Here is a 13,558-nt window from a genome sequence, read left to right as displayed (position 1 = left end):
TTTCAAAATCCACAAATGCATGCTCAGCCGATTCCATAAATGCACAAGGACCGACACGATTGTCGACAAAAAATCGAACTGCTCCCGAGGGGCAAAAGTTTCTGTTATGTGAAAAAACAAAAAACAAATTTCATAGTTAACTGTTTTAAATATCGTTTACAGAACAAACCAATCCAGCAGCGCTGTGTAACCGATTCTGAAACTTACTAACAGAAGACTGAATAAAGCACACATCAGTCTCTAGAGTTTCATTACAGGAACTTTGTATTTACACGCAGTTTTTGGGATACAATAATGCAGAAAAAATATACAGCAATGAAGGTGTTAAATTCTAAAAAACATGATGAGTGCAAAATAGACACACAATTATTATTGTATTATTTTATTGAAATCCCCGCTTAAATGTACAAATACTAATTAAAATAATATTGAACTAAAATATAGTACATTCTAGTTAGGTTAATTGAAAATACATGATTCACTTTCAACCCCGGTGTTTCTGGTCGGCCCCTCACTTTGTGTGAACTGGCTAGGAAGTACAAGTGTCACTTGTAAGTTAGGTAGGCATTAGAGGGATTTAAACTCAGATCCCACGCTGCATTCATCCGCATCCGTCTTTTCTGTCTTTCTCTCTCAATTGTTTCGGTCTGTGGATTGGGTTATTTGGTTGTGTATTTCCTACGGTCTTTTAGTTCCTTTAATCATCCTTATTACGGTGCACCCCTGGAGTGGAAAAAAAGGCGACTCACACCGGTGGTTATTTCTTATCCACATCGATTTCTGATGTTGCGATTACGTAATATGACTTGTCTCTTTTTTGTTTCTTGTCAAGGCCTGACTCAGAGGCAGGCTTTACAACCCCCCTAAGACTAAAGATGAATCTTATGCTATGGAAAATAACGGGCTGCACAGAGTGTACTTTCTGGTCTGTAGTGTTTATGAACCAATGTAACCAACTTGACTTCCCCCTGTTGACTGATAAGAGTGTACTTTGTCCTTGTAGAAATTACCGCCACAGCGATCCGCCATCACACTGAAGAAGGGAGCATCACAGATGCGAAACCGCAGAGCCGTGGAGGAGGAGGCTGCGAGTGGGAGGAGTGGAGGAATAACACTATGCTGGCACAAAGGTCACAATTTGATTTGGTTTTTGACATAACCCTAACCGCTATGTTATCCGTCGAGGACTTGTGTCAGTTTTTCCTTCAGGCTGCTTATGCTTAGCTGTCAGGCGAGTTTGCGTGTTAAATGAGGTATAACTTGCTCCACCTAGAATCATTCTCTCAAGACGTGAGCAAAACATAATCTACCGAGCCTGTTTGTCTGCAATGCCCATCTTTTCTGTTTCTCTTTTTCTTCTTTTCAGAATAAGCCACCATTGCCTGGGCCACCCTAAGCAAGGTCTAATAATCAGTGTTGGTAGATGGCATATGTTTTTTACTTTGAATTTTCCACCTTCCCACTTAATTCCAATTTCAAGCCCCCTTTTTATCAATATCTCCATGGTTTTTGATGTGGTAATTGTGTCATAGACTTGCACTGTGAAATTAAAACATTTCTGGAAGTGATGTTTTTTTGAATTTCAAGATAAGCTGTAATGGTTTCTTGACATGCCTATTTTTTATTTATTTGTCAGCATCGGGCTTGTTATTGTCAAGCACACGTTTCTGCTGAAGACCATTTTTACCCAGGACAAAAAATCCTGTGAATGTATAGTTCTTTCTACTAAAATATATACTTGTTACTCATATTCTTGTCAAAAAAAATTGAGGACACCTAAGGGACCTATTTCAGATATGCAGATTCTCTAGTGGAGAGAAAATTAGGTTACCACTTAATTTAAAGTCTCCTTGGTACAGTGTATTATACATTTAAGAACTTATATTTTATACTTATAACTTATATAATATTAATTAACTACATGTACTTATTACTGTATATGGTTAGGTTAGGTAGGATTAGGGTTTGTTTTTAGGTCACTTGCATTTAATTATGCATAATTAATTGTTATTATAATATTAAGTACATGTAAGTCCAGAATGTGTAACAAGGACACCTTAAAATAAAGTGTTACCAAAAATTACAGAATGCTGCGCATTACCTAACTTTTAAACCCAGAGAAAAGTCTGTATGGGAAAATCTCTTAGCTTTTTCGGAAAAACACACAAAAATTTCCATTTCGCGTGGATTTCTGTTGACATGACTAGATTTCCGCCTGCGTAAAATTGCAGCCTGTGTTTAGTTAGATTGCATGGTGTTGACCAGCACTGAAATTAAACTGTATGATCATTGTGTTATTGTCTTGATTTAAACGATTTCCTGAAGAGATCACACATAGAGTGTGTGCCATTTGATGCTGTAACTTGACTTCTGAAGGTGTAAAATGAGAACTATAAGGCATTCATGAGGTGCTATATGTTGAAAATGTCCAGTAATATGTGGCATATGCATTTCTGTTTGGTCACAGATAGAGAGGTCTGACCACCAAAGAGATGGATGTCAGCTCTAACACTTTGTGCTTTTCCTACTAATGCTTATAAACTCTGAAGGGATTAAATACACATTCATTTCAGAAATTTACATACCAATTGATAATTAATTCTTGTGTCAAAACATTTTTTTTCACACCAAAGCATGTTAGATGTATAATTATATCTTTGTTGTTTTAGACTATTTGAAAATTCATACAAAGAGCATGATCTTATCCAGAATAAATATGTGACAGCTGATGTACGTGTACTTAAAGGGGTAGTTCACCCAAAAATTTAAATTGTGTCATTTACTCACTGTCAAGCTGTTCCAAACCTATATAATTGTCTTTATTCTGTTGAACACAAAGGATTTTACACAATTCCATTTTATAACCACTTTTGAATGTAGACGGATGTTCAGTCAGATGGTGCAATTACATTTTCTACCAGCAGGGGCTGACGAGCTGAATAAAGCCACTGCTTAAAGGGATCATATGATGTTGCTAAAAAGAACATTATGTTGTGTATTTGGTGTAATGCAATGTGTTTATTTGGTTTAAGATTAAAAAAAAAAATAAAAAATAAAATTCCACATAATGTACATTATTGTTGCTCCTCTATGCCCCGCCTTTCTGTAACACATAGATTTTTACACAGCTCATTGTTCTGAAAAGCAAGGTGTACGCTGATTGGCCAGCTATCCAGTGCATTGTGATTGGCTGAATACCTCAACTGTGTGACGGATATGTTACGCCCCTTAACATACTGTGATGCTGTCTCCAGGCACGACCAGACAAAACCCATTACAAATGAGGCATTTGTTGCATCCACTGGGGACATAATTACTGACTTATACTGTGTGATTTTACGCGTTGCATTGTGCATCGCGCCGCGTAAACATAAAACCATGTCTGCATTTGTGATCGGAGAAATGACAAACGACAAACTCTACACTGCTTAAAACGCGGTTTGAATCATCAGTGGCAAATTCTTTAAAGAGCAGGTCATATATGGTATTTTAAGGTGTCCCCAATATTGTATTGTGGAGTCCCCTACACTAAGGTTTTAAATGCACCTAAGGTCAAGAAAACATTGTTTATTTTCTCAGAATATGTGTTAATATTAGAGTCATTTGCCAATGATTAGGAAATGATTTGTTTTCAAGCAGAGTTGAGACAAATCCTTCCTCAAGCCTACTCTGCTCTGATTGGTCAGCTGGCTGACCTGTTGTGATTGGCACAGAGATGGAGTCAGCAGGCAATTAGCCAAGCGGTGGTGTCCTTGAACACCGCGTCTTCTCAACATGATGTAAACGCACTAATAGCAAAAGTGTTTATGGCCAGATCAGACTCTGTTCGTATTTCGCGGGCAGGCGGGGATTATGCAAATGTGTTCCCCAGTGACGTACACCGGTAACAGGCAAAAAGAGTCGAAATATACCGACTCGTTACGGCGATTCAGAACGACTCTCTCTTTTAAGAGACAATATCTTTATTTATCATGCACTTTTTTGATTAACAACTTTGCAGATTGTTTCATTTAAGGATAGCTACGTTATAAACTGCAAAAGAGAGATTTTTCAAAAACCCATACAAAAAACTCTAAAAATATAAAACATGTACTTACAGACTATGAGTCAGAAGAACCAGACTGTCTTTGCAAAGTTGGAACTACCTGACTTTATAGAAATGCGCCTTTGAGCACAGACCCGTGGTTCAGGGAAACAGTCCTCATATAAATGTGCCGCCATTGTGTCGCCACACTGTGAGTTTGAGTGAGCTGTGGCCGGTAGTTTAGAGAACGGCACGGCCGGCGGATTCGGCAAAGGACACATGTGACGACCCCGGGCTTCGTCCATGGTGAAAGCCGATCTGGCTATCCACAGCGCGAAGTTGATGTATTTCCTCAGCGACCAGCGCGGATCAGCTCTAGGCATAATGAAGCGGATATCATCCTCTTTTGGAAGGCCAAATAAAGTAGTTTCGCTTTCACAACATGGCGGCAACAACAATACTACAGCGAGAATAAAAGTTAGTAAAAACATTCTTTCTTTGCATGAACATTTGGGCAGTGTTATGCAACTCTTCCCACATCGTGACGTAGACATGTGGGGGGTGTTTAAATGAGGCGTTTTAGGAGGCCGTGGACAAATCCCAACATCCATAAAGAATATATACTTTAATCTTTGCAACTTTACAGATCTTCTTTATGCACCAAGAGCTTGTAACACTCCAAAGAGAAAGGAACAATTCATCATATGACCCCTTTCATATATCCCTTAAAGACCCACTTAGACTGTCATCAATGGAATAGATTTGTTTTTTAAGTGATATTAAATGCCACTCTCCACTTTCCCACCTTCTTATCACAGCTTTTCACTTTTATCCAAAAATAAAGACTTACATAATGGGGTCTTAGGCTTTAATCAACAGTAGCCTTATCCATTTTACTTAATTGTTTTACTTATTTTGTTAGGTTTTACTTGTCGGTTTGGAGCCCGCCACACTGGCTCAGAAGAGGTAATGTACTTAACTGTAATATCTACTATATATATATATAGTATATATATATATACTAAATAGTAGTGTATTATATGACACTTTAAATTGTTTGAAAATCATTTTTGATGAGTCAGTTGATAAAGAAAAAAAGAAAAGAAAAAGAAAGAAAAGAGAAAGAAAGAAAGAAAAAAAAAAAAAAAAAACATACAATGAATTAAAGAATAAAAACAGCACAATGGTAACTGAACAACTACGCTAGTTCAGTAACATAAATGGCTGTTTGCCTGTTAATGCATCAAGATATTATAGGGCTAGGTCTACTTTCAGTAAAACTTGATCTGAGCACACTGGGACTTTTGTTTATGTAATAACCTTGTGGATTTCAGCAGGCAGGGCTAAACTTTCTACCAAACAGTTTTTTTTTAGATCCACCCAGATGTATCCCTGCAGTAGCCTGACTACGTCAGACTTCGTACTTCCGCTCAATTCCAGTTCACTTCTGTACTCTGTCTACGAAGCAAAGCGAATAAGCAGAGTTTGGTATTACCAGGCTATCCCTGCAGTGGACCTTTAGCACAACATCTTTCATGCAGACGTTGTCCTGTATTGTAACTAAATATAAGCTTTGTGGGAATTAAACTCCCTACAGAACATACCAGCTAGCTACCCAGAGCAAGTTGACAAATGGTCAAAAGAATTGCCAGATGTGTACAAGCAACCACGGAAAGCCATAAATATCTTCAACGCTTTCAGAAAAATCTACAATTTACATCCACTGGACAGTGTGATAATTGTTAATGTGAACTTAAGAGACAATGACCAACAACAACTTTACAGAAAGTGTTGAAAGAAGGATTGGTGAATCTCTCAAGAAAAACACTGAATCTAATGGAAGTGGTTCAAACCTTCTTATTTGAACTGAAACCCGTAGAGGTTAATTGGGCCAAAATTACTTCCTTGTGTGCAGAAGACAGAGAAAGTGTTGCAGAGTTTGCCACCGCTTCAGACAAACTTGATGGAACATGCTGGTCAAACAACAACATTGAAGAACTCTGTGAAGACACTAAAGCATGCCTCTTAAAACCACATTTAGAGAATGGGACTGAAACCTGAGGTTTCTAAAACTCTTAAAATCAGGTATGATGACTGGACAGCATTGGAACAACATTTATGCAGATTATTGAATGGTCAGCAAAGATTGAAAAAACACAGGAAGTCGATCTCAGAGTTTTGCAATCCAAAAACCTTGTCATGCCAACAACAGGACAATGGGTATGATATGCAGATTGTTGAATGGTCAGCAAAGATTGAAAGAACACAGGAAGTCGATCTCAGAGTTTTGCAATCCAAAACCTTGTCATACAACAACAGGACAATGGGGTATGAAAAAAATTCTAGTCTTTGGAAAGAGTTGTTTCCCTTTTGCTCTTCTGTGTGATTGTAGGGTCCAGGTTTCGAGGATGAACAAAAGACATCCGTACACTTGGACCAAACTGAAACTGGCCACAGATGACATGCTGATTATGACTTATATTCCTTTTCACCAAAAATTGCGAAACATTCCACAGGAAAACAACAACATCCGCAATTCTACAAAGATCGCAACATTCAAGATAATGCAAACCTCACATGACTCTAATTCTGTCATTTGTATATGGAGCCTGTATGCAGCATTCTGATTCAAGATTACTGCAAAAGTATTGCAAGCAGGACACGTATTACCGCATGTGTACATAATACTAAAAAGGATAAGTGTCTGTACAACTGCGCCAACTAAATACGCGCGATAGGTCGTTTGTCCCAAAGCCATGAAACCTAAGACCCACAGAGCGATACTACAATTGCGCCCCGAGCGGAAAAAGGTTGTGTCATATTAATGTTTTGTACCTCGTTTTATTTGCACCGTGATTTGCGGTTAGTGTAGCTCATGTTGGTAGATTATTGCGTTATACCTTGATATGCAACTCATGAGTATCATGGGTTCGATCCCCGAGAAATGGAGTGCACGTTAAAATGTAATGCTCAAAAATCATAATTTGCATGATTTCTGGAGGTTAGGTTTAGGGGGGGGTTAGTTGTGTCATGCGAACGAATAAGCCTCCTAGTCAAAATATGTCGAATTCTTGTGAGATCGGTGTAAAAAGTCCACACATGCATTTAAATAAATGTGAGTTTTGATGGTAAGACGTTATACGTCATTTCCTGGACGACAGACGCAACGCGTACTGTCATTATTTTTACGCCCGCTACGAGGACGCTTCACAGGTTAAAAGTCTTAATTAAAATAGGTCGGAATAAGGTGCTTGACAAAGACCTATATGGTCGTTTTTTGTTTGCCAGGAGACAGGATCGTTTTGTATGTTCTTTTTATTTGTGTGATCAAATATGATCAAAGGGGGGATGAAGATATTGGTTGTAAGCAACTTTAGTCAAAATGTATTTGCCCCCCAACAACTGTAGCCACCTGTCTTTGTTTACAAAACGTGTGACCAAATGCCCATGTAATTAGCATCTTAGGGCAACATCAGAGCACTGAATGGGCTCTCCATGGGAGAGATATCCTTTCAAGTCATCCAAAGGTCTACACATCATGGGCTCTCCTATGGGTGTTAGTGTATTGTTGTAAGCATATTTGTTACAGGTATAAATGGTTTGGTCTCACAGACGAAAGTACCTTGGGTTAAGATTACTTTAAGCCTATTGTTTGAAGGATAACATGCTAACAACACTGCTGAGGAACTGCTTACACTGCTATCCTTCAATAAATTCTTCTCCCCACAAGAACTTTCTGGTCAAGCTTACTTATTTTATGGTATTAGAGAAATCGAATACATTGGCGAGCCACCCAAACTACTGCTCAGCCAAATATCAGCAAAAATGCTAACACATGACTATAACATGATCAATTTCTATAGAATACCATAAGTCTTATTTCCCAAAAAGTGGAAGCTTCTGTTACTGAACTACTGGAAATGTTATCCTCTCTTTCATGGCAAGTTTATTTCTCAGCTATTGTTCTAACACAGTCAGCTTCATCAGCACTGTGTTCTGTGGACACTTGGGGAAGCTCCTGACTGGCCGCGGTGTGGGTCTGAGCAGCTATTGCGGTGTGTGTAAAGCTTTAACTAACTTAATTATAGTGGCATTTGTTAAACACTCTCATTCATATTAATAGAATATGTCCTTTTTGCTCACAGGTTATTAATGCTTGACAGGGCATCTATGTAGGTTCTGGCACTGGATTCTATCTCCGTCTCGCTGCAATAACACTCTATCTCTCAGGTACTGATTGAAATATGTCATATTGAGCATCATTTTTTTATTGAATTGTTCGTCCTTCATGACATTTGGCTAGTAATATCTCTGAAAGCGGAGTGGGTGTGTATACTGCAGAATGACGGATTCTCATCCTACTGTTGGCCTGTTTGCCTGCTGGGCACTGCTCATCAACACTGAGCCCATCCTGCTGGCTGTCTGACAGAGTCCCAGTGGTGGCCCAGGTTGATAATCATTCAAACTTACTCGCTAGATACACTTCAGGACCAAAGTTCATTACGTTTACCTTTTATCCCCAACATTGAGCATTTTTTATGTATATATCTGACATGTGATTATTTTACACGGAAATGGATGGAATGGACTTGACTTTCTCACACAGTTGCCTTTCATTGTGGCTGGTCAGCAGTTTTTCACAAAATAAAAACAGTTAATTAATATTGTTTGGTCATGGAGAGCAGTCCCATAGACCTACATAGTCCTGTCAGTGAAAGTTTGCTTAACAGTGTGTTATTATTTCTACCTCAACAGTCTGTCACAAACTCTATGTAAAAATATGCATGCCTGCTCACTGCCTGTAAGTGACACATTACTTTGTAAGTTAATCCTTTACAATTATATGAACCTACAAAATTAAAACTTGGTAAAGATACTTTTCCCACTAAATGTTTACAGTGGCCGTAGTGGAAGTGTGAAATGAGGCATAAGAAAGTTTATTTTTCCCATCCAGTTATGCTGTAACTATGATACCTGATCTTTGTTACCATCCTCAGGCTGCATTTGTTTATCAAGCTTTGGGGGGGCCCCCCAAAGGGGAGGTATCTTCAAAAATCAACGTCGGGCTTGTTGCTGAAGATCTTTATTCTTCTTTTTTGCTATTTGCTTGACTTGTTTGTTCTGTATAACCTAGTATTTGGCCTACGGTTCATCAACTGGTTTAGCAGCAGAAAATCTCCTCCGTGCACTTAATAAACTACATTCGCTTTTCTTCATTGCTTGATGGTGTAGGTATATAAGCATTTGATTTTAATTTTATCTAATTTGGGATTGGTACTGTTGCCTTTATTCGTGCGAGGGACGTTGGTTATGCAAAGTGCAAAATTCTAGTTTATCTATCTATCTATCTATCATCTATCTATCTACTATATAACTATCGTCTGTCTGTCGTCTGTCGTGTGACTTTGTGTCATATACTAAGAAATAGTAACATGTCCTGGTGAAGTATGTAGTTTTCTTTTTCAATATTTAACCAGAAAACAGTTAACTATGTGACTAATTAAGATGGTGTGGAGGAAAGTTCATTGAAATGTTTCTGATGAGTCATGTGATATCATTTGCTGATAAGCATGCTGATAGCTTCAGATATCCTTGATAAATATTTCCTTTCATGATCACCAACTCAACACTCGTCAATATAGTAAAATAATGGAAACTATCAAATATAGGGCCATCTATAGACAGATTCGGTATCGCATTTAGAATGAAATATTTGAGGACCAGTCTTCTCAATTAACTAACTATTAACTATGACTTTTGCCTCAAAAAAAACCTCAGTTAAACACCTAAATTATTCTCCATACTTGGGTGCAGTGGTGGCATATGGATTGGTGGATTCCTGGCAGATGTTTGCAAACTATCTGTGTTTAAGGATATCATTTTATGGCAATTAAAATTTAGTTGGTCATGACTACCCTATCTAGTAGTTCATTGTAGACAATCATCAGTGAAGCGAGCTGGTTAAACCCCAATCTGGTGTATCAGCTGGCTTATTGCATGCTACAGATATGGGTGTTTTTCCAATGTGTCTTTGGTTTTTCGACCGAAATCCGCCTACACCTAAATGGTAATCAGGGTTCTCTGTTCTAAGGCTGTGTTTACACTGGCATAACATGCGATCTGTATCGGATGTTGTAACATCCACATTGAAACGACAATGTGTTATCATGCGCTTCTGATCGGAATGTTATCCCATCAGTGTGTCCTGGTCCAGAGGTTAGTCGAGGAAGCATCGTGAATGGATCATCAGTGTAATGTAAACGCAACTCCAGCCATCGTGTTCGCATTCGTGAGGTGGACGCCACGGCTAAAAACCCTGCCCGCCTTCCTCAGGACACTAACCGAAACGAGACGGAGACCACACCGTGTGGAGCACTACAAGAACATCTACACTTGTCATTGATTTTGTAAAATGTCCCGCCACTGAAAAATGCTTTTCAAAAGAATACCCAACACTTCAGGTCTCACAGAGTGATTTAAATATGTGCGGGAAAGACAGATCGATCGGTTATCCAGATAGAGAAATCCAAATAGTGATGTTGCCAAGTGTAAACGCACAGTGTTCAGATTGACTGCATGATCGATTTGTTGAGCGCATGTTCATGCCAAGGTAAATGCAGAACTCAGACCCGACAGCACCAGTGGTTTGTTGGTCCCAAATGTGTAGATAGTTAAGTATTTTACTTTAGATACACAACACAGATAACTGTCCCCTGGGACAGCAGTGAGCACCTAACGAAACTAATAAGCGCGTGTTAAATCGACATTAAACACAGCGAGCCCCATGATCCGATTCCATGTGCCTAGCGGCACAGTTTACATTACGCCAACATCAAACTGACTTTTTCTCCGGAAGAACAATCTTTTCTGTCTGTTCCCACGCAATATTTAACTACAGTCTGCAGAGAATGGGCCGGTGCAAAAGTCAACCTAAGTCGAATTCTCACGTAAGAAGTTTTGGAATTCCCGTTTGAGAACTTTAGAAACCAGTTCTTTATTGTCTTCGATTTCAACGACACACTGGCTTGAGGGGGCGGGAGAGAAGGACATATGCATAAGTGACACAAAAACGGATGCACCATAACAGGTTAGAATCGGTTTGAAACATGGTGGAAAAGTGGCTTAAGCAACGTACGCGTGCTCGAGAAGTATAGCCATAATCACCACCGAACCGATGCCGAGCACCAGGGAAATCAACCTCCTTTGAACTCTGTGGTGTTGTTCTAGTACTTACTTCTTGTAATAGTCGAAGAACCTATTAGATTGGAAGTACCGCACACGAGATATTTCTAGGATTACATCTTTACCACCGTAGAGAGAAGTAGAATAAGAAATAATCCCCCCACCCCCACCCACCCCCGTCTCTCTCCTTCTCTCAACGGTGACAGAGTGCTCAGAGTATGGTCATGGTCATGTACGCTTTCTTCAAGTATTGAGCCATTGCGGTAGGCTGTGATTTATTTTTTCTTTGTTTTGACAAAATTGTTAATATGTTGTTTGTTTCATTCTGAGAAATAGACTAAGATTTTTTAAACTTCAACTCCCATTTTCCCTATAGCTCTTCTGTCACATTTTCCTAAGGTGGCTGTCCGTACATACCACAAAAATATAATAATAATAATAATAACTAATATACATAATACACAATAATAATAATTAAATGAATACACACATCAGTCAATTGTGTAAAATAGTAATACATTTTTTACAGTGAGAGTACAACAAAAAAGGATGCATACTATATGGGAAATGCATATGAAAGTTTTAATGTATTATTTCTTTCTCAATCTTACCCAATCCTTATTATTTCTTAAATACCAAACAAAATTAGTGAGTTTAATAAGAGAGAAAAAATAAAAAAGAGTTATAAACGGTGTGATATTGACAGATTTCAGTTTCTTTCGTATTTTATTTTGATATTAAGTATTCACTTAAGATATTGCGACTGTTGATAACCTCCTGTTGATAATACGTAGGGGGGGGGGGGGTTTGGAACATTTTTTTTGGTCTTTTTCTTTGTTTTTTTAGGACATTACAGGGTGGATCGTCGGCAGGGGCTGGAAACGTAAGCTGCTTGGTGTCTTTGTAACATTGTAGGATATTAAATTTTGTCCCGCGGATTTTCCAGTCGGGAGTTTCTCGATGTTTGCTCTTAGCCTGGGCATAATTGGTAAATGACTTGAAAATGTTGAACTATTTGAAGGATTAATCTCAGGTGACACACTGAACACCTCCATGAATTTCCTCTTGTTCTCTCTTGCTAGGTTTGTGGACTGGGTTTTTTGTGTGTGCCTTCACACAATCTTTGTTCTTCCTCACCCCCATTTGCAAACTGACTGGAAAGCCACCAAGATGTGGGTCAGTTTTTCATCCACACACTCCAAATAGCGTTTATTTTGATATGATAATTAGGGTTTTTATTTTCTTATTTTCAGGCCTTGATCAGAGCAGGTGTACAAGACCCCTCAGACCAAAGATGAATCTTATGCTATTACATAAGGGCTGCACAGAAGGTACTTCCTGTCCACGGTATGATGACTTTAATGATGAACACAAAATGTTTCTTCCATCATGGACTTTCCCTTATGTTGACTGATTATTCTACAGGAGGCACCACAGGAGTCCCAGAACAATGAAGAAGGCCAAACAGATGCAAACACAGACCTTGAAGGGCTCGATTTTGAAGTAGAAGGAGGATTTCAACAGTTGCTGACACACAAAAGTCACAGTTGGCGCAGTTCCTTGACTAATACAAAATGTCGAGTTTCTTGCTGTCTTCTCTTCATGCTGCTTATATTTAGTTGGAGGTTGTTTTTACTTCATCCGTCTTCCAAAATATCTTTTATTATTTTAGTAAGGTCGGTGCTACATAGAATCTTTGAGTTACGACAATAAGAAAATGGATTCTAGCTTCCCTAGCTAAACTATAGTAATTATAGTGCTTTTTATGTGTTATGCTTACTAAAAACAAGTTACACACGTCAAAATATCAACCAACTAGTTTGTATTTACTCACCAGTTTTTCAAGTTTTGCATTGACATCTTGCACTTCTTTACCAAGAGTTAATTTTGGTTCCTTGGTTATATGTTTGTGACTTTTCTCTCTTTTAAGTTTTTTTGCTAGAACTCATTTGTGATGGCTTAATAGGCCAAATGTTTTTTAATAGGAGTTTCTTTGCAAATTGCCCATAAAACAGTTATTTTACACATTAAAAAAGAAACAGGTCAAACATTGAAGAGAGATAAGTAAATGTTGTTGTTGTTGTTTTGTTAGTTTTCTTGCTTTTCTATTTGGCTATTTAAAGGAGTTCACCCCCAGAAAGAAAATTCTTGCATCATTTATCACCCTCCACTGGTTTCCAACCTGTCGGTTTCCTTTCTTCGGTTGAACACAAAAAAATATTTTGAGGAATGTTGGTAGCCAAACAGTGGATAACTTCCATAGTAATATTTTTTTTTCCGTATTTTTTTAAAGAATATTTTTTGTGTTCAGCAGAAGAAAGAAACACATACAGGTTTAGAACAATTAAGCGT

The 13,558-nt window shown here is 38.3% G+C and overlaps 1 pseudogene; it reads right to left on the bottom strand.

Annotated features, from left to right (window-relative positions):
- Positions 1-936: 936 nt before the first annotated feature.
- The window catches only part of LOC109064147, a 41,481-nt pseudogene continuing 28,859 nt past the window's right edge, over positions 937-13,558 (bottom strand).

Source organism: Cyprinus carpio, unplaced genomic scaffold (assembly GCF_018340385.1).
Source record: "Cyprinus carpio isolate SPL01 unplaced genomic scaffold, ASM1834038v1 S000006547, whole genome shotgun sequence".
NCBI classification, from domain to species: domain Eukaryota; kingdom Metazoa; phylum Chordata; class Actinopteri; order Cypriniformes; family Cyprinidae; genus Cyprinus; species Cyprinus carpio.
The sequence above is the reverse complement of the archived record's forward strand: the minus strand, read 5'-3'. Positions and strand labels throughout refer to the sequence as shown.